The sequence below is a fragment of the Hermetia illucens genome, chromosome 4 (assembly GCF_905115235.1).
Source record: "Hermetia illucens chromosome 4, iHerIll2.2.curated.20191125, whole genome shotgun sequence".
In the NCBI taxonomy this organism is placed as follows: domain Eukaryota; kingdom Metazoa; phylum Arthropoda; class Insecta; order Diptera; family Stratiomyidae; genus Hermetia; species Hermetia illucens.
This window is the reverse complement of record NC_051852.1, coordinates 149,841,712-149,867,368: the sequence shown is the minus strand read 5'-3', so window position 1 is coordinate 149,867,368 and position 25,657 is coordinate 149,841,712. Positions and strand designations below refer to the sequence as shown.

At 40.7% G+C, this 25,657-nt stretch overlaps 1 protein-coding gene across 4 annotated transcripts in view; it reads left to right on the top strand.

Moving 5' to 3' along the window:
• LOC119655776 (serine/threonine-protein kinase MARK2) overlaps nucleotides 1–25,657 on the top strand; it is a 512,551-nt gene that overhangs the window by 359,526 nt on the left and 127,368 nt on the right. The window contains exon 1 of one of the 4 annotated variants that reach the window (XM_038061839.1): nucleotides 202–278. The exons of 2 other annotated variants lie outside the window; for them this stretch is intronic. The gene's annotated coding sequence lies outside the window, so the exon portion shown is untranslated. Of the gene's footprint in view, nucleotides 1–201; nucleotides 279–374; nucleotides 491–25,657 lie in introns of those variants that run through there. One more of the 4 variants, XM_038061838.1, reaches the window with a different exon arrangement.

Below are 25,657 nucleotides of genomic sequence, written 5' to 3'. Positions count from 1 at the left end.
ATGTATCTAACTGTATGATACTAAGTAGATCAGCTGCCGCTACCGACGTCAGAGTCAACGTCTCTCCCCGAATCAAGCGCCCCGAATCGTCACCAACCACTGCCGAATCAGAAATCTTCATGATAACCACTACTCAGTTCCTGAGTTCTCAGTTATTGTATCTTTTTTCATGAGAATGTATCCGCTGTCGGTATAATGTTATACACTTACTTGATTTGCTAGTCAGCCTAGTGTATCTCGTGTTCCGAACGTACGTGCGGGCATATACCGTTTCAAAAGTAATACTATTGGAAAACTCCCAATAAAGAGAGGCAGGGAAAATTCACTAACGACATTTTCACGTTTCTTTGCTAATTAGTTACGATCTTAGTGGTGCTTTCACGTTTTGCTTATCAGTCGGTCGGAAAAGTACTATGGCGCAGATTTGAATTCGGGATTCGTTGATTTCACAATAAATTCGGTCATTCAAGGATGTATCAGGTGGAAAATTGTGAGATTTTCACTAGAATCAAGGAAACATTGAACAGAATGTGATATTTCCGGAACAAGTTTTCCTATGACTAAGACGCCGCGTAGTCAAACGAGATTGAACTAAATTTCCGTCAGTTTATCTTTCTTTGTCAAAGAAGTTCACACATATGAGGACCACAAGTGCTTGGTGTTGAAATTATGGAATATTTCGTATCCATTTATATAAAGAATATTTTCTTGATCTTATCATATGTAAAATGTATGTCAATGGTATCCATATGCAGTGAAATCCCAATGGCCTTTTCCGATTTAATGAAATTTCTGTGTCATCGGATGTTATTGTTGTTACTGATTCCCTTATCGCATCAAAGTTGGTTAAATTCATTTGGGTGCGCAGAGCACAGTCATTTTCCTAATGTACGAAAGTCGTTATTTCCAGAAAAGCTTCATTTCGCAAATGTATACGTAATTTCCTATGGATATGTTTTAAGGGTAGTCCGCAGAAATTGTCCTTAAATTCTCCTCAGTCATATCCAATGAAGGATTTAAAGTTGCTTTCAACAGGTTACTTCCTCAAAGGCATACCTTGTACAGTAAATATCTTTTTTTGATCAAGGAGGATCTTTCAAACATCTTTTTACGATTTCCCTTATTTTGTGTGGTTTCCCTCATAACTCCCCTTAAATCTAGGCTAATAAACAAATACCAAATGTACCCCAATGCACACCTTGTACGGTTTTATTTTAATTTTATCAAAATGAAACGAGTGACTGGACAGCTCTGATATGAGCGATATGACTTGTCTAGAAGCTTTAGTCAAGCTTTATCTGTTGCTGTGATAACGAGTTGAAACGCTCCAGATACATATACGAGAGATAAAGCTAATGATATGGATAAGTACTGTAGCCTAAAATCCTATCCCACGGAGGAGGGTAGGTAATCATGTGGCGTTTTTGTTGATTCAATTTGCCCAAATGTATGAATGAATGTGTGCTATTGCAGAATATCTGTAATTATTCTAACGCTTGGGGAATTCTAGATTCCAACCTCCACATTTCATGTTGACCTCGAAACTTTAATGTCAACAATGATTTCTATGTTTTTGCGTCCCTTTTACGTGAGTGTAAACGATTTTTTTCTATTTTTGCCCTTTAATATCGTGATAGAGGAGCGACACGTGTTGAGTATTAGCGTTAGATTTCATCATAGATCATATAATGCCTTGCGGGGCATTGGAAATCTCACAAGTCATCACAACTATAGTTGATGGGATTATATCTCAGATTGCCGAAATTATACCCCGCTAAGAACATTCTACAGGTGATATGTTATTTGGTTGACAACAGATGGTTTTTCGGCCCTAATTACATTTTATGTGCAATGTCAAAAGTACCCTGATTGCTCTCTAAACTGGGCATGTGCACTTCATTTCATCAGAATAATTTTTTTTTATACGTATGTATGGGGAATTCCTGCGTAAGTTTGCCTGTGATTTGATTATAAAATTTAAATATGTACCTGGAATTTAGCAATTATGTTCCAAACGTTTAAACATCTATTTGTTCAAAATGTGATATATTTATACATATTTGAATTTCTGCACTTAGTAAACATACACTTAGTCTTGATCAATGTTTATACTCACCCAGACATAGTTTCCATTAGGTTTTTGCAAGGATTTTCAACGTCTGGATCATGGTCTCAAATTGTGATAAGTGCAGCGTGGAAGCCTAACTTAATTGTTATCTTTGCACAATAACCCAAACATTTTCTGTGGCACTTATACCCGGTCTATTCCCCCGCCAACGAAGTATTTTAATAAAGAATGACTGATAGCTTCGTTCAAGTCAGAGACACTCATCCAACATTTCGTTTTTTGCTTAGGGATTGATGAATTCAAAGTCCTCATCGGCTTGGAAATGGAGGGCACCTTACTCCCACTCAAGAGGATGCAGACTGAGGACTCCTCAATCCTTAAGCAAACATTTTTTCTAGCTCCGGCCAAGCTTTGGAATAAAATGTGGGCGGATTTACCTTCGATATATGTAATTCGCAATCATGTTGTGTTTTGCGAATTGAAAAAGGAGCGTATAACACCTGCGGAACTGCTTGGGGCCCGCTGCTCCCATGGCAGAGGTAAGCCAGCATCTGATGGCTTGCGTCTGCCCTGGTATGAAACGGTAAGCCGTTTTTGTCCCCTTTTAGTCATCAGACATTGCTCTACCTTTCCCTTCGAATAGCGTGACCGAAAGTAGATCCAGATGGGACCATCTTTCCTTCTTGCTACTATTTTATTCTAGTACGCTTCTTCTTTTTCTTCAGGATTTGTCTCGTTCACAAGCGGGGTCAACTCGGAATGATCAGTTTCGCCATTTGGTTCTATAAAATGCCTGGTCTTGATGCACTCGCAAGACTTTTGAATCCCCATACAGCATATCAAGCCACTGTTGTTTCGGCCGGCTTTTTGGTCGCTTACCATCGACTTTAATGTTCAGACTGATTTTGGGGAGTGAATTCTCGTTATCGTGACCATACCATTAAAGACGGCTCCCTCGCAATTTTTCCACGATCGGTGCATATCCTCCTTTCCGATGTGACCAAAACGTGTCACGCCACTAATCCAACGCAACACCTTCGTCTCCATTACCGCAAGACGTCTTTCATTGTCTTTTATAGTTGGCCAATACTCAGAACCATAGATAGCGACAGGACGGATGACATTGCGGGAAATTTGCGATTTGAAACATTCGTTAATACGTTGATCACAAAGAATACCAGTTGTGGAAGGCCACTTCATCGAGATTGCGTTAATGCGTGAAGCAAATTCATAACGCAGTTCCCCATTGGCTGATAGCATTGACTCGAAGTATTTAAATCGCTGCGTTCTGGGCAGGTCACTCCCGCTGACAGTGATTGTGCCTGTTTCTTGGGATTCGGTCGTCAAAAACTCAGTTTTATTCAGATTCAATCTGGGACCGTGTTGCATGAGGCGATCATTCCATTTTTGAACAAATTGCTCGAGGTCACTTTTTCTATTAGACGCTAGGAAAACATCATCTGCCTACAGCAGTGTATAGTGCGCTGGACGTTGGATATCCCGTGTAACGGTGTCCATTACAAAAACAAAGAGGAGTGGTTAGAGGATACTTCCTTGATGAACACCAACAGAGATACAAAGCGGTTTTGATACACCCGTCACACGTCGAACTTTACTTTTCGGATCGTGGTAGAGCAATTGAACCCACCGCACGAGTTCTTCTGGTACTAAGTGTTGCCTAGAGCATACCAGATGCGTTCGTGCGGCACACGGTCAAACACGGCGATGCTTCTCACGGTATTTCTCCATGAGTAACCGCGCAGCGTGTATTGCGTCAGTAGTTCCGCAGTTCTTGACAGATCCGCCTTGATTCACCGTTATTTCAACGATTTCGCGAATACGGTTGTCAAGAATGCGGTCAAAAATCTTCATGGTATGTAAAGTAACGAGATCAGACGGTAATTTGAACATTCTGCTGGACTACCTTTCTTTTTCCGTATTGGAACAATGGTACTTACTTGTCAGTCAGATGGTGTTCTACCCCCTTGAATAACGTGATTCAAGAACTCACTGAGCCACAATTTTGGGTCCCAGCTCTTCGCTTTCGAGAGCTCAGATGCGATGACTTTAGGTCCTGCGGCCTTCCCCGATTTCATTCGTTTTATTGCATCCTCGACTTCAGTGGCGCTGACAATTACGTCACCGGATTTTAGGTGGGTACATATCTCGTGGACTTAATCCCACGGTCCTCTTAAGATACGGATTGATTTTGTGGCCACAATCAGAGCCCCGCCGCAGCAAGCTACGACGGTACCAGTCTATACCGAGTGCTCAGCATTCATACTGGTGGATGCAAGACCTGCCTAAATCTCTACCGAACTAACGAGTATGGCACCTGTGTTGAAACGCAATACCACACTGAAACCCGAAAGTCTCTGTTCGCTTGAACGCATCCACAACCTCCATGATGCTCTCACTAGGGCGCCAACCGCAAACAACCGAGCTGAACGCACATACAACAGGAGTTCACCTGAAGTATGTGAATTCTATCGCAGTTCCCATGGTACCAGTATACCCCTGGTAAGGTTTCGTAACCTATTGCCACTTCAGATGAGTCCCTGTGTAGACTCGGGTCAGATCGCTCTAATTAGGCCTTTGGAGCATTTGCCTACTGCATCACGGCGAGCAAGTCTCCTCGGTCACTTGGTTTTGGTTCGGCCGATAGGGTTGTCGCCCCGTCTTCCTCCCCGCCACCTCTGAGCACCAGTTGTGCTGACAGGTGGAATTGCTCCAAATGATTGTGGAAGTGGAGGATGAACAAATTCTTCAGTTGAAATCTGCTCGAAATATTCTCTCCATCTATCCGTCGCGGCTCGACCGTTGGTAAGCAAAGTATCGTCCTTTTCATTAACGCAACAGAAGTGTTGGATGTCCTGTGTGCCTTCGCTTCGGCTTTTGGCAAATTGATACAAATGTCTCTCCCCATCCCGAGTGTCCACTTCATCGTAAAGATTTTTGTAATGGACTGCCCGGGTGACTGCGATCGTTTTCTTTGCTTCCCGGTTGGCATTTTTATAAATTTGCCAATTGGCGAGCGTTTTATCGTCGCCAAACTTGTAGTAGAGGCGTTTCTTTTCACGGACCTTTATTTCAACATCGTCATCCCAAAGCAAAGTATCTCGGTTGATGTACCGCTTATCTGGCTTGGTGACCCTGAGGATTGCAGAGGTCACTTTGTGCATTTAATTTGGTTCCACGATTCTTCGACATTCGTAATGGTCGGTAACCGTGTGAGTGAGATAATTTCGTCTTTGTTCTCACGAAATCGCCACCATTTAATGCGCCCCGGGCCAGTGGGTTCCTCACGCTGTTTTATCGGTGGCTTAATTCGCAGGACGGCAATCAACGGGCGATGTTGAGGTGCGATGGTCCCATAGGAAACGGTTTTGCAATCAGTGATGGTGGTAAATTGTCGGTGTCTTATGAGAATATAGTCGATTTAAACCATGTATTCATAAGTACAAGGTCATGGGTGTCCGCAAAATCTATTATAAACTCGTCACCCCCATTGCACGCTCCAAACCTCTTTCCCCCGTGGCACCTTTTATCGTCTCCCTTTTCACCTAGATGACCATTAAGGTCGCCGGCAATGATGATATAGTCGTCAGCAGGCACGTTCCAATCTTTTCATCGAGAAGTTGCCAGAAGCCATCTTTCTTGGCATCAGGTCGACCTGTCTGTGGTGCGCACGCGGTGCGGAAGTGAATAGTGCGATCAGCTGATATAATAGTGAGCTTCATCAACTGGTCATCAAATCGTTCGACTTCTTTAATGGCATCACGGAAACCCTCTGAGATGCCAATGTCAACACCGTATTGAGTGTGTGAACTACCAAAATATAGAAGTTTATAGCCATTTTTACCGCATTCGCGTTCAATGTCGCAGCTTTTGTCACCAGACCATCGGGTTTCCTTGCAGAGCGCCTTTTCCGAACTGCTCTCGCGAATTCCTCAGTCTTTCCAGTTAGGGTGCTAACATTTAGCGTGCAGACACGTATTTGTTTTGCTCGGCCTAACTTACTTACGTTCTGATGCCGTCCTTGCGTCAAGAACCCTTGCCCATTTATCGACAGGACGGGGGCCCGTCCTGCCGCGTCGACTGAGGTGTACGCCCTAGCATTTTTACGAGGCTTTTTACTCGATCCGATCATCTTAGATAGCAAGAAGCTCAGTCGAGATGTACTGAACAGAGCGGTCCAAGCTTTGAATAAATAGCACGTCCGGAATTCATGAGGCCAACCAAAGTATTCGTTACCAGGATTGACTTCCCATTTGTGGTCTTCCTCCTCACAACGGGAGGCAAGTCGGTTTTGTCGTATGGGACTACTTCCCCGTATGGATTCAGAATGATGGAATTTTTGAAAATGTTGGGGATTCTGTCAGCAACAGTGTTATCTATACTTGTACGGAATTGCCTCTGACTAGAGAGTGGGGAGGATGGTTGAATACTTGAGCATTTAAAATTCCTCCCGCTGTCAGCAGAGTTCTTCATGAGAGGAAAAGGGGCTCGTTAGCTAGAGCAAAGACGACATGAGTTGGGGTGAGTCTGGTAAAGCCAAGACATCCCCTCAGAGAGGTGACCGTGAAGGATTCTATCTTCTTCTCAACGTATTTAGGCATGAAGGTAGTTGAGGAGGCATAGTCCAAGACGGGTCTTGTTGAGCTCCTCTCTCTAGTGGAGACCCCAGCTGGCCCCTGTTTTGAAGTTGAGCACCTCTTCAACTTTTTTGGCTTTGTTAGTCAACATGGGCCTTTACTGTTAGTCAAGCCGAGATTGTTCTTCCCAGGAAATAGATTGTTTTGTTCAATGAGGACGGTGTTAACTTTTAGTTTAAAAACATACATTTGTGCGGGTCTTGTTGCAGCACGTCTCATGAAGGATGGATGTGTAAGTGTTGAAGAGAGTACTGGGCACACACTCTTGAGACAAGCCATTGCTTAATGAAGTCTGACACGCGCATAGAAAGTTTCCTGCTCCACATGATTAAAAAAACTCTCTATTATTTGTGAAAAAGGGAGTCAGAGTTTTGCAACAGACTGCACAATTATTCGATCTTAATTGATTTTAGCATGTGTAGGATAAGTCAAACAGTTCATTTGTTTACAAAAATGTTCATATCGTAAATCTTAATGTCAGTATCTACAAATGTGGTCGATTCTATACCTTTTACGTGGGCGACTGTTATTGTTGAAAAAGGTCACACGACCAAACTGCTTCTGCTTACCACTTAGTGGTTTTTATTCAACTAAATTATAGAGTTGAAAAATATTTCAACTGGAAATATTATTTGGGGAATTCAATTTTAATGAAATATATTTAATTCAAATTCGGGCTCTTTTTAGAGTTGAGTGAAATTAAAATAAAATTAAATGCAAACAATTCGAATTTTAGTTTAATTTATATCGTTTTACTCAAATGCTCTTTATATATTTTTTTGCTAAATATTTCGTTATGAAATAGTTAATTTCAAAAACGAGCTGAACAAAACTTTAATGATAAATTTGGCAAATGTTTCCTGTTTTTTTTACAAACCATTAAAATGAGTACTCTGTACAATTTTGCTTAAAAATATTATTATTATAAATAAAATATTAAATAATTTAACCAAAAATTTGCTAATTATTCAATAAAATACATGTTTTAAGTATTTTTTCGCATCCAAAAATGTTCAAATAATATTTCATATTCGCACTTAAATTTAAATATTATTAGTGCAATCATAAATCTTATAAACCATCTCCAAAAAAAGAACAAAATTTAGAATAAACAATTTTTCAAATTTAAACTACTTTTGGGGTAAATCTCATTAGAAATTATTTTGACAGTTTGGGCTAGTTTTGGGTACATTGTTTTGCTGCCAAATTATATTTGCAGAGAAAAATATAAAAAAAAAAGTTTAAAATTCATTATGTTCTTTTTATTAGAAGGATTTCAGATTGACACAATCTAAACTTACTATAAACCTTACACTTATATACTATAAATTCCCTAACCTTGAACTTAATAACGTCTGAAAAAAAAACCTTAATTATTAAAAAAAAATATAAAATATTCCCTGAAACATGAATAATCAACTATGAACATCCTTCAAATTGTATATGTTTTTTTATTGTTATTGAATCTGAACTTAAAAGTCTGATAAACAACGGCAACAACGAAATTTATCTAGCTTTTATCATTTATCATTAATATCACACCATACGCTCATTGTTGTTGTACAATAAAATTTTTTTTTATTGTTATCTACATATAGACTGAATATTACACACACCTCCCGCTCGTGTACTTGACTGAGTCAGATAGCCTTGTTGCAATGAAAATGAGAAATAATCTTTATTGTCAATTTCGCTATTTTTATATAGATGAATATAAGATAATAGTACACGATGCTTTCTTATTAGATAAAAGTGCATATGTACCACAAATTGTATGTATTAGTTATACATTTTGGTTGTGTTAATGGATTTTGTGGATGCATATTGCAATAACAAGTTATTATTAACAATTTTGGAGTTTTTCCTGGCAGTTTTTTTCACATATGGATTGAAATGAATATAGTGAACATGAACATTTGTTCATCCAAAAAAAAACTGGTTGGAAGTGCTTTTAGTTTCCACTCTATTAATACGAGTATGTGCAGTCATTTTTACAATAAATTTCATCCAGCGAAACAATAGTTAAATAGATATTTAGTTGAGTTTGAGTAAGAAATATTAGCACTTTTTTAAGATATTAGGGATAACCCTGACTTCCCATGTGCATATGTGCTTCAAGTTGAATTTATATTTCAAATTACCAACAAGTCATGCAAGAAATTAAGTTTTTTATTACGTTTTGCATGATTAAGTCGTTGAAAACACGAAACTGTGTAGTACATGGTTAGACCAATCTGGGATTTCTCAAGGTTAATTTTTGAAGATGAGATTCTTTAATTGGACCGTTGTTCACTTGCAATAACATCAATTTAAACATGTTCATTAAATTTGCTCTATTCCATACAATCTCTTGCAATAACCACAGATTATTGTCTGACATGTCAACATAATTGACATTATCATGGTGATCCAATGAAAAAATTGATTGTAATTAGTTTTCAGCCCTCAATTCAATTATAAAACGTTCGGTTCCAAACCAACAAATTATTGAAAATCAACTTCACAATATTTTCGAAACAAAATATTGGAACGTTCAGATTCAATAAGTTTTATCTCTTTGGATAACCATGGTTCCGCATGCAATAACCCTGAAATGACAATTTGAATTTTTTTATTCTTTTTCTTCTTTGAGCATGTGAGGTTTGTTTCAATGTCATTAAATCAACACCTGAAATGTTACTTGAACATTTATACAAATCCGCTAAGATTTATGATATTATTAGTTGGTAGATTGAAAGTATGCAATTGAATATCTATATATATATACGGGCGAATTAGGCATGTTTGGAATTTGGATGAAATCGCACCTGAAGCACTGTGTTGTCGAGTACTTATGGTTTTAAAGAAGTGGATGTTCTGTGGTCATAGAAGCAAAATCATTAAACAATCATGCATTATTGCTTTAATTTGCACTTCTAAATTAAGGTCATTATATAAAATTTAACGTTCACTTCAAATTAACCTTCGTATTTACTAGTATTGAGATTGGCATTAGTATTAATAGTCTTATCATATTCAACCATTCTTACCTGGGAGTATAATGCTTAAAAGAATATACCAAATAAAAGTGTTCAAAGAAACGGCAGTCGCTTTTTCATCTCCTATGAAAGTATGGTTGCCTATGATTATGCCTCCATCTCTCGCTAAGCTATTGTCTATCAAATCATGGTCGTGATTGACAACGCTATCCAAATTTTCGGGACGCTCTCAGAGATCAGGCAAGGATTCTCTGGGAACGCGGGCCCTTTGCAAATTACTATATTTTCACGAAATTCAGAAGTCGTTGTCTTGATTGTGCCACCTCAAACTCTGAGAAGAGAATTGAGATCAGATTTGAGTTTTTGTCAATATGTCAAGTTTTCAAATTAGGCACATACCAATAAAAGGGTTTGCAGAGCTCGACCATTCCAAGGTGAACGGGCATCTGAAACCTTGAGAGCCTTCAGTAAAGGAATGGCCTAAAGGAGCCGAACGTCTTCAACTTCAAGCCAAAAGACCGTTGGTATTTCGAGCCCAAAAAAGCAACCTACTCTAAAAGGCACAAAAAGCTTAAGATATTCGGTTCCATCATCCGTACCTCCACCATCACCCCAAATGTAGATCCGTCGACTTGACTACTGAGCTACTCCATCCCCTCTAGCTTGACCTTATACAACACTGATCTGCCACCATCAGTTTTCGTTCCAAGAGTGCTGATATTTTCAGCGGTTGAACCTAGGGTTGGAGGATGAAGCGTCGACGGTAGACTCTATTAGTCTGTTGTTCTTGCTGTTCCCGCCCTACCATCAGCGTACTTAACAAAATGAATTGCGCCAATGCTCCAGCGCAGTGAGTAGTGGATTAACTTGTAGATTCCGAATAAAAAAAGCCAGAAGAAATCAGAAACCTAAAAGCCGCTAGCTCCAGACTGAGACGTTTTAAGATAATTTTTAGTGAATTGTATTTGCAGAGCTCTTAAGGATACATTTAATTGAACATGCTATTCGACAGAATATTTTGGCTTTCCAATATCAATCAATGAAGAGATTTTCTTTCTTTACTAAAGATTTGATTTCCTTCTTTCATTTATGGTGTTACACTCCGATGTCAGCCTTTGGCTACTCGCGGGAACGACCGCATCCTCCAATTTTAAAAACCGGGTAGCGAGTCCTGCCATGTATTTCGGGGCTTTCCTGGTGGTCACTTACCTTCCACCTTACTCTCGAGGAAGCGCCTGGGAATTATTTTGACATCCATACGCTTTCCATGGCTGGAGCTTTCGACTCTTGATATGGATGGTGAGTTCTGCTTCGTCGCATAACGTCGTATCTTATTTACTATCTGCTGTCCATCCACTGGGCCTAAGATTCTCCTGAGGACTCGACGTTTGAAAACATTGATTTCTTGCTCTCCGACCTCAGACGTATTCGCTAATGTCTTGCAGGCGTAGGACAGACGTGAACTTCTGTCCTTATGTTTAATTTCATTTCAACATTTTCTATAATATATTTCGAGTACCAGCCAAAAAAGGGAAACATCCTCATCCATTAATCCTCGATCTCTTATTCTAAACTATTTTCTGTTGTTCCTGTTCACTCCTTTGTAGAGGATAGAGGACATCCAGACCGTCTCTTTTCCATAGTGCTATTTTCTCCTATTTAATTTTCAGTAAGACTGGGCTTTAGTTTCATTACCATCACAGTTAATGCTTCACAGGTGATAAATCTACTGCGGCCAGACGAACAGAAACATCCATGACCAAGCGAGATTCGAACCCGGGGAAACCAGATCAAAAAATCGCTTCGTTGAAGAAATCTATCTATTCGGATTGTACACTTTCTTTCCGATTAGTAGAAGTGATTTAAATTTATGGTAAACAAATCGGCGAGTGCTTCAATTGAGAGGATCGAATAGCTTCATTCATCACAACCCAACTTATTAACCTGGTTACACTTGGATGAAGTAGTGTTCCATAACTGTCATTCTTAGACTTCAACGCATCAACGGACATCCCAAATCTGCTGCATGTCCCCCCCTGATGCCCTTTATGGTTCTGAAATACAATGCACGATACTGCAAACGATAATCTTATGATGGATGAGTGGCCAAACATGCTTTGATCACATGTGAAATGAGTGTGTGGAAAATTGCGTAAGAGGCGTCTTCGTTGATGTAGTTATATATATAAGAACTCTTTTTTGTCCGATGTGATTTCTCCTCGTGATGCGATTGTTTCTGTATCTGTATCTTTCAGGAGTAATCAAAATGCTAATTGACAGGATCTAGAATTCTGCAGTCTTCTTTTAAGTAGCCTCTTCTAGGTAGATGAAGTTGTCACTCTTTATTCTGAAACGCATAACCTGGGTCAATTCCGGAATCGGTTATTGAAAGAAACGGATCCGAAACCGAACATAACATGACAAAACCGCGAGCCATTTATGGACGGTTTGTGACATTCAGAAGCTAGTAGGGTCTGATACTCTGGGAGGGGTTCGAGATCAGTTTTGATGAAAGCTCTCTTTTCTATATACATCAATACTGTGATGGATCTGTACAGCAGGATAGCATTACATAATTCCCAAGCTTACTGGAAGTTTTTTTATAAAATCCTCAGTATTCCTCCCACAATCGGCATCGTCCACCACTCCATTGCAGAACAGAGATCATATCTTCCCGATTTTGTGCAAGTCTCATTCCCATTTAGAAGTTGGGTGAGGAAATAACCAATATCACCGTGTTTGATTCACCCACGGATTTAGATCGTCAATGAGCCGCGCGGTCCATTTACCCTAGATTCATCTTGTCGATAGAATTGAATAAGTGTGCGGCGCCTATCTTCACGAGAAACCATCTCTCTTAAGTTTCCTCCCTTGTGCCTGTAGATGACTTTACCTTGCTTAGCAAGGAGGGCAACGGGGACCACTCCCGCGATCATCACAACCGGTTCTGAGACAGTGCGATAGACAAACGTGACTTGCAAAGCTCCCCGTCTTTGCACTTAGCCAAGGCGTTTGTGACACATCTTCTTGCCAAGGGCGTCAGCGCTATGGAGCAGAAAGGACTGTGTTGCATCCATAAAAGGACGCCTCCTGGTAGATAAAGGGCTGTCAACATTCGCTATCAGCCGGCTTAAGGCTCATACTTTAACTGAAGCCTTGGCTGACGTTGCTCTGATTTTCTTGACAAAACTCATCGTTAGACCAAGGTGTTTAACCGTTGGTTTTGACTCGAGGTGACTACATCGCCGATCGATATGAGACGCAGATTATTTCGGGGTTTTTCAACACAAGGCTGAAACCCTGAGCAGTCATTCCTCCGCTTACCCGTTGCATCAATGTGCCAAGCCTCTTTTGTGTCTGACGTTTGCTTGGTCGTCGTCGTTTATCCGTTCAATCCGAGACAAATATTCTAGGTTTCTTGACACGGAGTAGGTTGTAGGTTGTAGGTTGTCGGCCCATCGCAAAACCCTATCCAGGAGTGGCCTCGGTGATAGCTGTTTCAGGTGGTTCGAAACGTGCCAGATGTGATTCGTGACACCCTACTCACCTGAGACGCTTAGATGTTACTCAGTCATTCAAGCTACAGCTACCCCTCCCTTCGCGGAATTGGCCTCTCAGATAATTTCTCACTATTCGCAATAGATAGCTCGGTACGTGGAGTTAATTTTCTAATGTTTCTAGCACATCTGTCTTATGAAATTGAAGGTATTTCTGGCATAAAAAGCACCTTTCGGATAAGTCCCCGACAGCTCGGATTAATTTAGCGATTCTACTCCTGTTGACCTTTTCAAACACTTCCTTGGCTGTGCACTGTGGTTCCTACCCTGATACTTATCCCCAGTTGTCCGACATATGCGAAAACTTATGGTGTAACCCTAAATTCTACGCAGAATTATACCCCGTTCATTGCATATCTATGATTTCATTCTTATATCCAAAGTTCATGTCAATAGCTCTAATCTTTTCCCAATAAATTGCGTTCGAAAGGCAGGCGAATGAACTGACAGACAGTAAATCGCTTTTGATAAGGCCCCTCTTTTATATAAAATACTAAATCTTTTTTATCAATTTACATTTAAGCTTATTTCATGACATTATTCTACATTGACCGTATTCAAGATTCACGTTTTTTTTTATCTTACTTCACCTGCCGCTCCAAACTTTTTTTAATAAAAAAAAGATACACATTAAAAAGTCCAATTCAATAAGATTGTTTTCTCATAGATTTTTTTTCACTAGATGACGCATTTCGGGTTTGAAGGAGCGTAGAAAAACCTTTCGAAAAACAATCACCTAACCATACATTCAGATAATCTAATCTAAGGTCTGTAAGCTCCAATTTCATTTCATTGATAAGATAAATAATCCGAACATTGCAATGGTGATTTTCTAATCGATACATTTTACCGAATAATGGAGAATATTTCGATTTCATTCATTCCATTTGGGGAAAATTTGTTTCCATATTATTTTCGCTCGGAGCTAGGAAACTTATTAATCTTGAGAAGAAGAGAAATAACCAAAACACTTGAATCAAAAAGTTATGTAAGTCTTGCATGTTTAGCTCCTCAAAGATAATTATATCTTTTGGAAGAATAAAATTTATTATTTCTGTGTTGCGCAACTTAATTCTCTCCAGTAACATCAATTACTCCGTTAGTTTTTGACTAAATCGAATGCATTTTACTTTCAAAAATTCCGTATATCAAAACAATCAAACAATCAATTCGATACTTGCAGCAAATTTCTAAATAGGAGAAATTAGAACGGATTACGGACGCTTTTGTAAAGTGCTGAATACTTTATGGTTTTTAGATTGTTTCAATTGAAAATTGATTTTTCTTTGTTAGGCCGTCAGCCTCTATTCTGGATATTGCTATTTGTTGCTGAAGGTTATTTTGAGGAAAATTGCATGCTAGCCAAGCCAAATTTAAATTCAAAATCATTTATTCATCCGGTGTCTGACAATGTATTTCTTGATTTTAGCTTAAAATGTAGCTTATCTAGTCTTATCAAGTCCGGAAACCGGAAGCACTTCCCACTTTTCCAATAAATATTAAAACTAAGGCCGGTTTTGAAAAGTACTAATCATACCTCACGTGACTATATTTAGTGAAAAAAATGTACACCCCCTTTTAAATCCCCCCTTTAAAATCGACCTAGAATGATGTAACTCACTGTATACGTGAGCGTTCACAATTCCCACCTTCTCACCAAACTTGGTATCAACCTCTATAATCGTTGCCGGGAAACATGCGTGTGACAGACAGTAAACTGATTTTAATAAGGTTTTGTTTGACACAAAGCAGAACATATTTATTTACAGACTGCGCCTGCACCTAAAGCGCGAGAGGGTTTATTTATTTACTTACTCTATCTTAATATAATAATAACACCTAAATCTAATATTTACAACAGCCCTTACACATTTTTGAACTTATCCTCTATGAACCCCTATCAGGCAAGGAGTATTGAAGAGGCAGACAATGGCGGGTTTTAGTTCGGTGCTCACAATTTGGCAAGACCTTAAGAATGTGTCGAATGGGGTTCAGTTGCCCTCCAGATACAGTTGCCTCATAAGTGGATTGAGATGTTTCTCTATTCGAAGAATCCCTTTATCAGGTTGAGAGCGAATTCTCAAAGAGATTTTATTCTTGCTCGCCAGTACACCTTGGCGTTGCTGCCGCATTTCTTGGTTTTCCAATTGTACGGCAAGCCGGGACAGTGTCTCAAAATTCTACGCTCCAAGGACTCACATTTCTTCATAGTTTTCGTAGAGCAAGGGATCCAGTAGGGGCTTCGTAACATAGAATGGGTCTTATAAGGACTCTATACAGAGTCAGCTTAGTTTTAGTGCTTAGTCCTACTCTTTTACGAAGAATAGAATAGACACTACTTCCTGCACCGCGTGCTTTGCTGAGAGCGACCTCAAGGTGGGAATTAAATCTTAAATGTTCATGAAATAGCATTCCCAATTATTTTATTTTTTGTGAACTGCTCACTACTGTATTCCCGATGCGAAGTTTCAAGCGTTTAGCTTTGCTATGCATAGATCTAGTTCCCAAGCACTTCGACTTTCTCCGAAGAGTGATGACTCTTGATGAGCCTCATTAATTTGTATACTCCATGTCTGGTAGTATATGCAGAGATCTGACAAGTACTTCTCAATATCATTAGCTGCCTTACCAGGTCGGGCGCTCTCTGGAGCGTCAGTCTTGCAGATGCTGTATACTGTTGGTCCTGAAATGGATCCCTGCGGTATTCCGGAAGTGACCGGTAGGAGATCGAAATATTCATTCCGAAAGCTGACATAAACTTCCTATAAGTCTTATCATCAAGATAGGGAATTAGTTTGAATATGAGTCCATTTACGGAGTCAAAGGCCTATTCAAAATCTAACGCACACACTTCTGTGGGTTTGTTGTTAACCTTAAGTCTGCTGCTCACTCTGTCGTGAAGGTAACTTAGTGCGTGTAGAATACCGTACTTGGCCCGAAAACCAAACTGGTGGTTCGAAATAATTTTTTTTGGTCGTAGTATTGGACTACTCCAACTGTCCAAACTTGTCCAAGTTAGAAAAGAGAGTGACGGGCCTGAAATTTTGTGGTTCGTGACAGCCGCCTTTTTTAGTGGCAACTCTCTTTGCTAGTTACCAAGTGTTGGGAAAATAACCACTGTTAATGCAGTTGTTGAAGACTGCAAGAAAGAACTTCATTTATGCCCTAGGTAGGTTTTTGATGACAATATTTGCTATGTTATCTGGCCTGGTCGTGGTTTTTAGTGATTGCTGCGACTTGTGTTAAGCTCAAAAAGATTTTTAGGTCCGTTGGCTTGCAAGATGGATTTGAGGCGGAGAAGGTAGTCAATTTGGCTGATTGCCCATGAGAAAAATCCAAGCTTCTGGCTCTGTTTCTGCCTGTCAACCTATTTATGCATCTAAACATACTTGGTCCTGCTTTCACATCTGCTGGCTTGCGAGTGAGTTCCTTGTTACAGAATTGTCCAACCATTTGACGGAGTAGTGTGCTTAGATAGTTAATCCGGGAAATTAATACCTTATATTCGGTGTTGATTTTATTCCCATTTTTATGGAAGTTGCACTTGAAATTTCTGCGTCAAATCTGTCTGTGTTCACGCATCCAGTGTTAGCAACTGCAAAATTCAGATGAAAAAAAGCCTCGAATAATATACGTCCTCTTGCGATCGTTTCTCGGCTACCCCATTTTTCAGCCCACGCCTACTATCTTAGAGCTATGATCGTTTCCATCCGTTGCTAGCCTATCCTCCAAAGAGTGGAACTCCTGTCTCGTAAGGCTTGGTGTCGCATAGCAGCTGTAAACAGATATTTCATCTAGTTTTGCTCTAGTGAAACTAGTCTCGAGAATCTTCATGGTTCCTTCTATGGCTCGATTTCCTCATGTCCATATCGCTGCTTTTCCGCTCTTATCTGCGGCCCAAACTCCACTATCTAGATTTTTGTACTGCTCGCAAACAATAGCAACGTCAATTTTATTTTCCAATATCGTCTGGGAAAGCAGGTCCCAAGCCGCTTGGCAATGGTTCAGGTTTAGCTGTAGGAATTTCATTTGCGCATAGTATCGATCGCCTTCCTAAACACCGGACATGTGCTGCGGCCTGTGATGACATTGACAGTGCCCAGTCAATGTCATTTATTTGCCTGTAGAACAGACAATTGGGTTTTTCTTCGCAGACTTTTGTAATATGGTTTTTTTCCGCATTTATGCCACAGGTCGGACTTATCGTGTACGCTACTACGTTTTTTCGCCACGTGCCCAAATTACAAAAACCTGAAGCATCTTATTTGCCCTCGTACGACCCAACCAATCCGGACTTTACTGGCAGTGATAGCTGGATGGAGCTAACAACTCTCGAGATAAGGAGCTTTGCCTAGGACCACCTATATTTGATAACATTCTTGCCAATAATGTAGTCGCCCCTGGAGCTTCGGTTGTAAAATTTTCAAAATTGGATTTGAATTTCAGTCGTTCGTCAATCATGACTTCTAGGTATTTAAGCGTTGTCTGCGACTGTATGATGTGCTCACGAAACCTGATCTTTATCGATGTTTGCTTCCTTCGCTTGGTGATCAAAACTACCTAGGTTTTAGGCTCTGCGAACGTCAGACTAGCTTCCTCTAGCCAAGATCTGATTTCAACAATTGCCTCGTTTGTCAGTACCTTGATCTCATCAATATTTAGTGCCACGATAGTCACTTTGATGTCGCCAATGATCGAGCCAATGATTGTCATTCCTTTGAGCAGTTGCAACTTTAAAATTTCGTCATACATTATTATCCTCAGGAGAGGACCGAGGATTGATCCTTGTGAAACTCCACAGGTTGTTCTATACGTCTTACGTCCATCATCCGAATCGTAACGCAATATCCTCTCCCGGGGAAATTCCATAACTATGCCCACCAGGTATTTAGGAGCGCCCAATTTTACTAAAGCCCCAATTAGTTTGCTCGATTTTGCCGTATTGAAGGCGTCGAGAGTAACTACCGCGCAAGATTTATTGCCCTGCATTGCTTTTTCCGTAGTTTCCGTCGTTATGTTGATCGCATTGGCAGTAGATCTTGCCTTTTGGAATCTGTCTGATAGACCACCCTCCTTTCCTGTGATTTGTACAAGCCTATTAAAGATGACCCGTTCGAAAAGTTTGCCGATGCCTTTTGAAAAGCATATAGACATATAGGACGAAGAATCACCCAAATGTTTATTTGGTGGACCTCGGCGCAAAACCGGGATGTCTGGAGTTCCTTATTAAGGCAGGCCTAGACCGGATACCGGTTGTTGCGCCGTTGATGATGATTAGCACAAGCTTCTGTTTTCTTCACCTTTCTGGTCTTTTAGACACGTCGTAAATGTTTCAGCGAACCGCCTTGGAACTGTTTTAACGGCCACTGTCAGTGCTTGCTGCTTCCGAATGCCATCTAAATCAGGGGCTTCATTTTTGGCAATCTTCTTCACGGCTTCCATAACTTCTTCAGTGGTTACCTCGGGAAATTCATCAGGACCTATCTGGACAGTGGGTGGGTTTCATTCTGTTGAAACTTGTGGAAAAAGAGTGCTAATGATATCCCGCAGCAAATCTGTGTTCGTGATCGGTGGTAAACGCTTACCCTTGATTGATGCCATAACGGCCTTGTATGCACCTCCCCATGGGTCGAAGTGCGCTTCCTAGGTCGTCTAGCTTCTGCTCCTCACTGGGCAGCAGGTCTACTTCCTTGGTTGATCCAGTCCTTTCTGCCACTGTGGCTTTCGAGACTTCTTCGGGGACCTCGGTATGCTTTTCACCCGGTGTTTCCTCCGAGGTATCTTTCCTCGACTTTTCCCTGTGCACATGCACGGGTATGTTGCCAAATAGTTGATAGTTGATATGGCAACTACGCCGTTTGATTGCCTCCAGGGATCGGTCCTCTAGCCCCACCGTGAGGAGTTTACCCTTTCCCTCCACCTTGCTTCTGAAAACTCTCTATAGTCGGGTATGGAGATCTTCATTCTGGGCGATTAGGAGGCCCATAAGGTCTTCCGTTTCTACTGTCGCTGCTTTTGGCAGAAAAGCTGTCACCATGTGGGCTCCTGGTATATCATCCCCAGCACATGTTGACAGTTCCACCTCTTCGCAGCCTGACAATCTAGGAACTATGGTTCTAATCCATTCTGCAATATTATCCGTCACGCTCGAAAGCGTATGTCGGTGAACACAAGTTTCCAAGTCCATCCCTTGCATATCTGCCTGAGGACAAGGTCCTCAATGGTTTCCTGCTCCTCACGAGTGAGTATTTGCTCGGGAAATATTTTTGGCAGTATGACCAGTCGAATGCCCTTGACCGCACTAGCATAGCTAATGCCGGGCTTCCTGAGTCCTGCCTTCACTCCTGTCTTGCCCGGGTTTTCTCCCCCCGTGGGTTCAGGTTTGGATTTTTTGGGAGCATTCCCTTCATGCGGGCTGAACTCTGCTGCTCCCCGCTTTTAGGCTCCGGTAGAGATGGCTTAGATCTGTCCTGAGCCTTCTTAAGGGCCTCTTCTGGTTTCAGGCCTTCCTTCAGATAGCGCAGGTACCATTTAACCCCGGCACCACTGAGACCTGTCTCCTTCCTGACGTCTGTTATATTTATCTCAGACGTGCTTTTGCTGGTCCCTGCTCTTTAAGCACTGGTGTTCGTTGGCTGTAGTCCACGAAGTATACCAATGTTAACCTTGGATCCAGTGGTTGACGTCCCAACTTCTCCCTTCTTCGCCTGATTAAGGGCCCCCGTTTGTTGGTTTTCGTTTTCTTTTCCTTGTTTGTACTCATTTGGTTCCCACGAGTATGGGGGTTAGGAGGTCCGCCGTGCCATAGCCCCCCGTAGCATGGTGAGGTCTAACTTACTCACTGAGGCGACCAGGTATCAGTGAGGCTCCGTTCGAATACAATCAGTTACCCTCGACTGCAAACTCTCCAATGGGCACGGTTCACATTAAACCCTGGATTGGGGGAGGTGTTTTTCGACTCCCCAGTCTAGATCCGTAGCGTTTTGTTAATAGTAGGGTCACCTCGTACAGGGTGTGGCTATCACCACTCACTAACGGTCTTGGTAGACGAGAGGTTTGGCCCCTGAAAAGCCACGCACCGCTCCAGAGGAGAGACAGCTTAAGCAGCTGAGGTTGGCCTCAGGGAGCTATGTTCCCCGTCAGTCTATCCTGCAGTGCACTGCTGGACCCCCCTCAGTTGGACTATTACTAACGTCATAATAGGCCAAAGTTGTCGCTTCTGGGCAAATTCAGGACGCCAGTATCACGCGAAAGTGGATAGTCTTAGTCTTTTTATATTACGTGCTAGGTGCTAATGGGGCAAATGTCCACTCAGATGTTTTTATAAAAGAAATACATAAAATATTTCATACCCGACTTGTTAGATTGGTTTAATTGAAAATTGATTTTTTCTTATTAGGCCGTTAGCAACCTCTTTTCTTAATATGGTTATTTGTTGCTGAAGGTTGTTTTGAAGAAAATTACAGACTAGTTACGCTGGGAGCCGTCTACCTATATTGTAACACAACCAAAGGGTGATGTGCTCCACTCAACACTGTTCATGTGTAGAAGGCAAATTGCGGATGCAATTACGATGAATTCCTTTGAAGAGCAACCGCTTCACACGCATTAAATCTATCGACTTCATCATGACTACGTATGCCCTGCATTCCAGTAAATTTCTCCCAAAGTAACAATACCAAGGGAAAGAGGTCTAACCGCAAAAAGAAGAAAGCCTACATTTCTGCCAATTGTAGTTCTTAATTATTTTGAAAGAATTGTCGGAAAAGTATCTTGAAATCCGTCATGCGAAATTGTGCGAAACTAATGCAAAAGAAATTGCTTGTTCTCTTTAGTATCTTTTCCGCGGCTACCCAATCTATGACGCATCGCTAAAAAACAACTACCGCTGTATACGCGGCGATCTAAGAAAATCACCATGAATGATGTATCTAAAACTCGTTATATACTTAAATTGCCAAAATTCAAAAACTGGTTTCGCGTGTGATTGTTTCATCTCACACTGCGGAGTCTACGCCACCAGAATCATGATGGACGCGCAATGTTCATAAAGAAATGTGCCAACTGCAAGATTTTCGTAAAAATTGAGTAAAAGATATGAAAGAAGAAAAGGTTAAAATTAGAAAAAGAAAGATACGTCTTGGTTGTAATGGAAAGGAACATTACATCTCATTATTATCTTTCATGTTAAGATGAGATATCAGATCTTTGCCCAATGGCGGAATTGGTCTGAAAAAGATATTGTGAATTTCGCACGTGAAGAAAATCGACCAATGAAGGTTGAAACATTTTATCAATTTTATGGTTGACTTGTGTTCGGCGGTAATGATTTTTTGTTATATTTCGTGTTTGAATTGTAGAAACTATTAGAATCAAAATTGTGAAGGAAAGTTTTGAAAGCTTCAAAAGTGGAAAGAATCAGACAAGTTTGAAACGTTGCAGATTAAAAATAATTATGGCCCGCTCTCTAACAGCTTCCACTTTAATCCACGTTACTAAATGTTGACATATTCAGTCTATATTTTAATGTATCAATGAATTAGTGGTTTGCCAAATTTAGCCATGTTGGTTTTTCAATAGTGGTATCTCGTCTTATGTCCTTTGCCAGTGATGTTTCTTTGCTTTAGCTAGTATTCTGTCACTATATTTCTGGAGTCATCCAATCAAGGACGAAAACCTGTTACTAATGTTTCAATTAACCATTTTCTCTTCCAATCCGTATCATTGCAAAAACTATTATCACAAACGAAAGCTGGATTTGTCTTCGTTAAAACTGGTCTGACATCCATCTACTATCTTTTCTCAAATCAAGCCAACTAACGCTCCTAAAAAGGGTTCCAATGAAATCTTCCACCCTAGCACGTTGCTCAGACACTCATGGCACTGAACATCTTTAGTCAGTTGTCTAGTTGCAGCATCGACAAATTCGTCAATTTGCGGGCTAAAGGCCACCTTTCATTGAGCACCAAATAAGGTCACTCCTCTCTTGAGATGGACATAACGATTACGGTCGGTCTACATCAAGCCGTTTTGTGGTTATTAGCCGCCGTGTTGCTGCCGTTGTGAAACCATGTTGCGCTCGATGACGAAGCTAACAAACAGCAACACTAACAACAAGAACTATATTAAAAGCAACAGCACAACCGCCATGGCGATCCCCTGAAGACTCTAGATCTCTTCATAGTATTTTCTGTGTGCGTGGTGGGACTGGAACCACCACTGCCAACTGGATGCTGTCTTGTGCGAGAAACTGATCAATGGGCATTTGATCCAAAAAAGTTTGACGCAACCACCATTGCATTAAGGAAATACAAATATGCAAAGTTCCAGAGTCGACTAATGTTTAACTGAAGTCTGGAACAAGTTGAGTGAGGTATACCGTGCAATTACCGTGGTGGTAGTTGGAGTTGGTTATGATGATAAATCTACCGAAACGACTCAACTCGGTAAAAATCATGGGTTTTGTGGGGAGATCTGCTCTTATTCGATGGAAGCAATGAACGGCCAGTGGTAGACAGTGAAAGTGCATATTTTGTGGACTGAAATGTGGCAAATATGGTTTTTGATACGGAAATGATGGACAGTCTAGAATTTGAAGTGTATAATATTTTGTTTGGCGCTTCGATGCCATTTCTCTCATTTTTAAAAATTAAATAATAGGGAAAAGTATTAATTAATGCATACTCTGGTAACTGATTCCTTATTCCATCACGCAAATCTTGATTTTTCCCGTTATTTATAATTTTTTCAACCTCAAGATTAAAATAAAAAATTGATGACTAAAATCTGAAATATGAGCACATTTTTTAAAATACCTAAACCTAGACTTGAACCTCAGTCAATATGGCGTATTGGCCAAGTTAGGTCCCTTGGTAACCGATTAGACTGAGCTAAAATAAAGCATCAAGGAAAGCTAGAAACATTAAACCGAGTTTGAAGTTCAGAGGTTGACAAGAAATCCATCGGTCCATATTTTTTTTGAGAAAAGGCATGTCACTATTCCCCATCCCAAGAAAATTAGCATTTATTTTTTTTTTTGTATCGAAATTGAAAAAAACTATAATAAACTAATAGTGCGACTTCCACCAAACTTGGCAGGATCAAGCTCTATATTACAGCCTACATTGTTGCAAATTTCGTGCTGCTAGGATGAAGTTAAGGGGGGTTCTGCAGTCAATTGTTGAACATTATAGTGATATACTATTATTAACTTTATTTGAAGGGGTATCGGTATGGAAGGTATTTTGGAGCCAGCCACCATATAGTGGCAGCCTCTTGATTTTTTTCAGATTTTTCGGTTGGGCAGTTTCTGAGAATGGCCCCGTTAAATAAATGATGACTTTCGACCCCCCCCCCGAACTCCACGCCTTTCCAACAAATGTCAAAACTAAGACCAGCTTCGGAAAGTACCAACCGAGACCTTTCATTTGAGACCCCACATCAATATATTTGGTGACAAAAAAATACACCCCCCTCTGCATGAATGGGGACTCACTATATGTGTGAGCGTTCACAGTTCCCACCTTTCTACCAAATTCGGTGTCAATCGCTGTAAACGTGAGAAAAATGCGTGTGATGGACAGACAGACTGGCAGACGGACAGACAGACAGGCAGACGGACCACAGACAAACAGTAAACCGGTTTTAATAAGGTTTTGTGTTTACACGTCGGCCATGAAAATGTTGTAGAGTTTAGGTCCTGAAGTACTTCGGAAGTGACCTGTAGGAGATCGGAATAATCATTTCTCACGCTGACGTAAAAATGCCTATCTTCGAAGAAACTGTCTGATCACTGGGATAGGCAAATCAAGGCTGATTAGTTTGAAAATGAGTCCGTTGACCCACACGGAATCAAATGCCTTTTCAAGGTCTAACGCACACACTACTCTGGGTTCGTTATTGACGTTAATTCTGCTACTCACTGAGTCGTGAAGGTAGCTTAGTGCGTGTTGACTCCCGTGCTTTACCCGGAACCCAAATTGATGGTTCGGAATAATGTTTTTCCGATCGCAATGTTGGACTAATCCCACTGTCCATGCTTTTTCGAAAAGCTTGACCAAGTTGGAGAGAAGAAAGATGGGCCTGAAATTTTGTGGTCCGTGAGAGCCCCCTTTTTTCTTAATGACGATTATCTTTGCTATTTTTCAAGTAGTGGGAAAGTAACCATTATTGATGCAGTTGTTGAAGTCTGTAAGGAGGAACTTCATTGATGCTCTGGGGAGGTTTTTGATGACAATATTTGCTATATTATCTGGTCCGGTTGATTTTCTGCCATTAGGGCTTTTAGTGAAGGCTGCGAGCTGTGATAACCTCAAAAACGTTTTTGGGTCATTATGTTTGCAGGATGGGTTAAAGGTGGAGAAGGTAGTTAATTTGAGTGAATGCTCATGAAGAAAGTCTTTGATTGTCGTGTCTACAATCGAACTGAGGCCTGTTACTAGGCGAAGGAGAGTCCAATTGATTTAGAAAAGACTCCGCGAGTATTTGAGCTTTCCTAGCGTCGATGCCGATGTTTTCATTGTTCTTGGTAAGAATGAAGTTTTTGGATCTGTTGCGGGGCCTGTCAGTCTATTTATGTGTTCAAACATATTAGATCCGGGTTTCAAATCTGCTAGCTTGCGAGTGAGTTCCTTGCTACGGAATTGTTCCACCATTTGACGGATTAATGTACTAAGGCAGTTAATCCGCGAAATTAACACCTTATGTTGTTGCCATTTTTGTGGAAGTTTCGCTTGAGATTTCTGCGCCAGATTTGCCTGACTTTATTATTTCGTGCGGCAGTTTATTGAACTGAATCTCATCGATTTTGAGGAGCTTTGTGTTTCTGCGTGTAGCAGAGTTGATGGCATCAGCAGCCAAGATGATGCCCTCATCGATTTTTTTGTCCATTAGATTTTGCGAGACAGTGATTTTTTTCAGGTTTAGCTGTGGTGCTAACTCTGCCCTGAACTTATTCCAGTTAGTATGGGCTGATTGTGTTGGGTACTCGCTTTTGCAGTTGAGAATTTAAGGAAAGTTTGAGTTCAACTGCGAAGTGATCGGATATTCCTGCAGTGTGAGAGTGACGTCTGCGACATTAGAAAATAGTCAAGTATTGACTGACTTTCAGGCCCTGTGGGTGTGTCTGGCAAGATCATCTCACGCTGGTCTAATGGACTTTGATTATGGATCCATTTTTCGAGGGCAAACCCATTTTGGTTTTTTTGCCAAATCGCCCCAGGAAGTGTGCCGTGAATTAAAGTTCCCACCAAAAATTAGTTATTTAGATTTTGACTGGATTTTGACTCAAGATTTGTAAGTCTTGGCTCAGTTGCTCAGAGGGAGAGTTACATTTTATGTATCATAGATTGCAGCTATTAAGATGCGTCTACTGTCGTTAGTTTTAACTAAGGCAGCTGC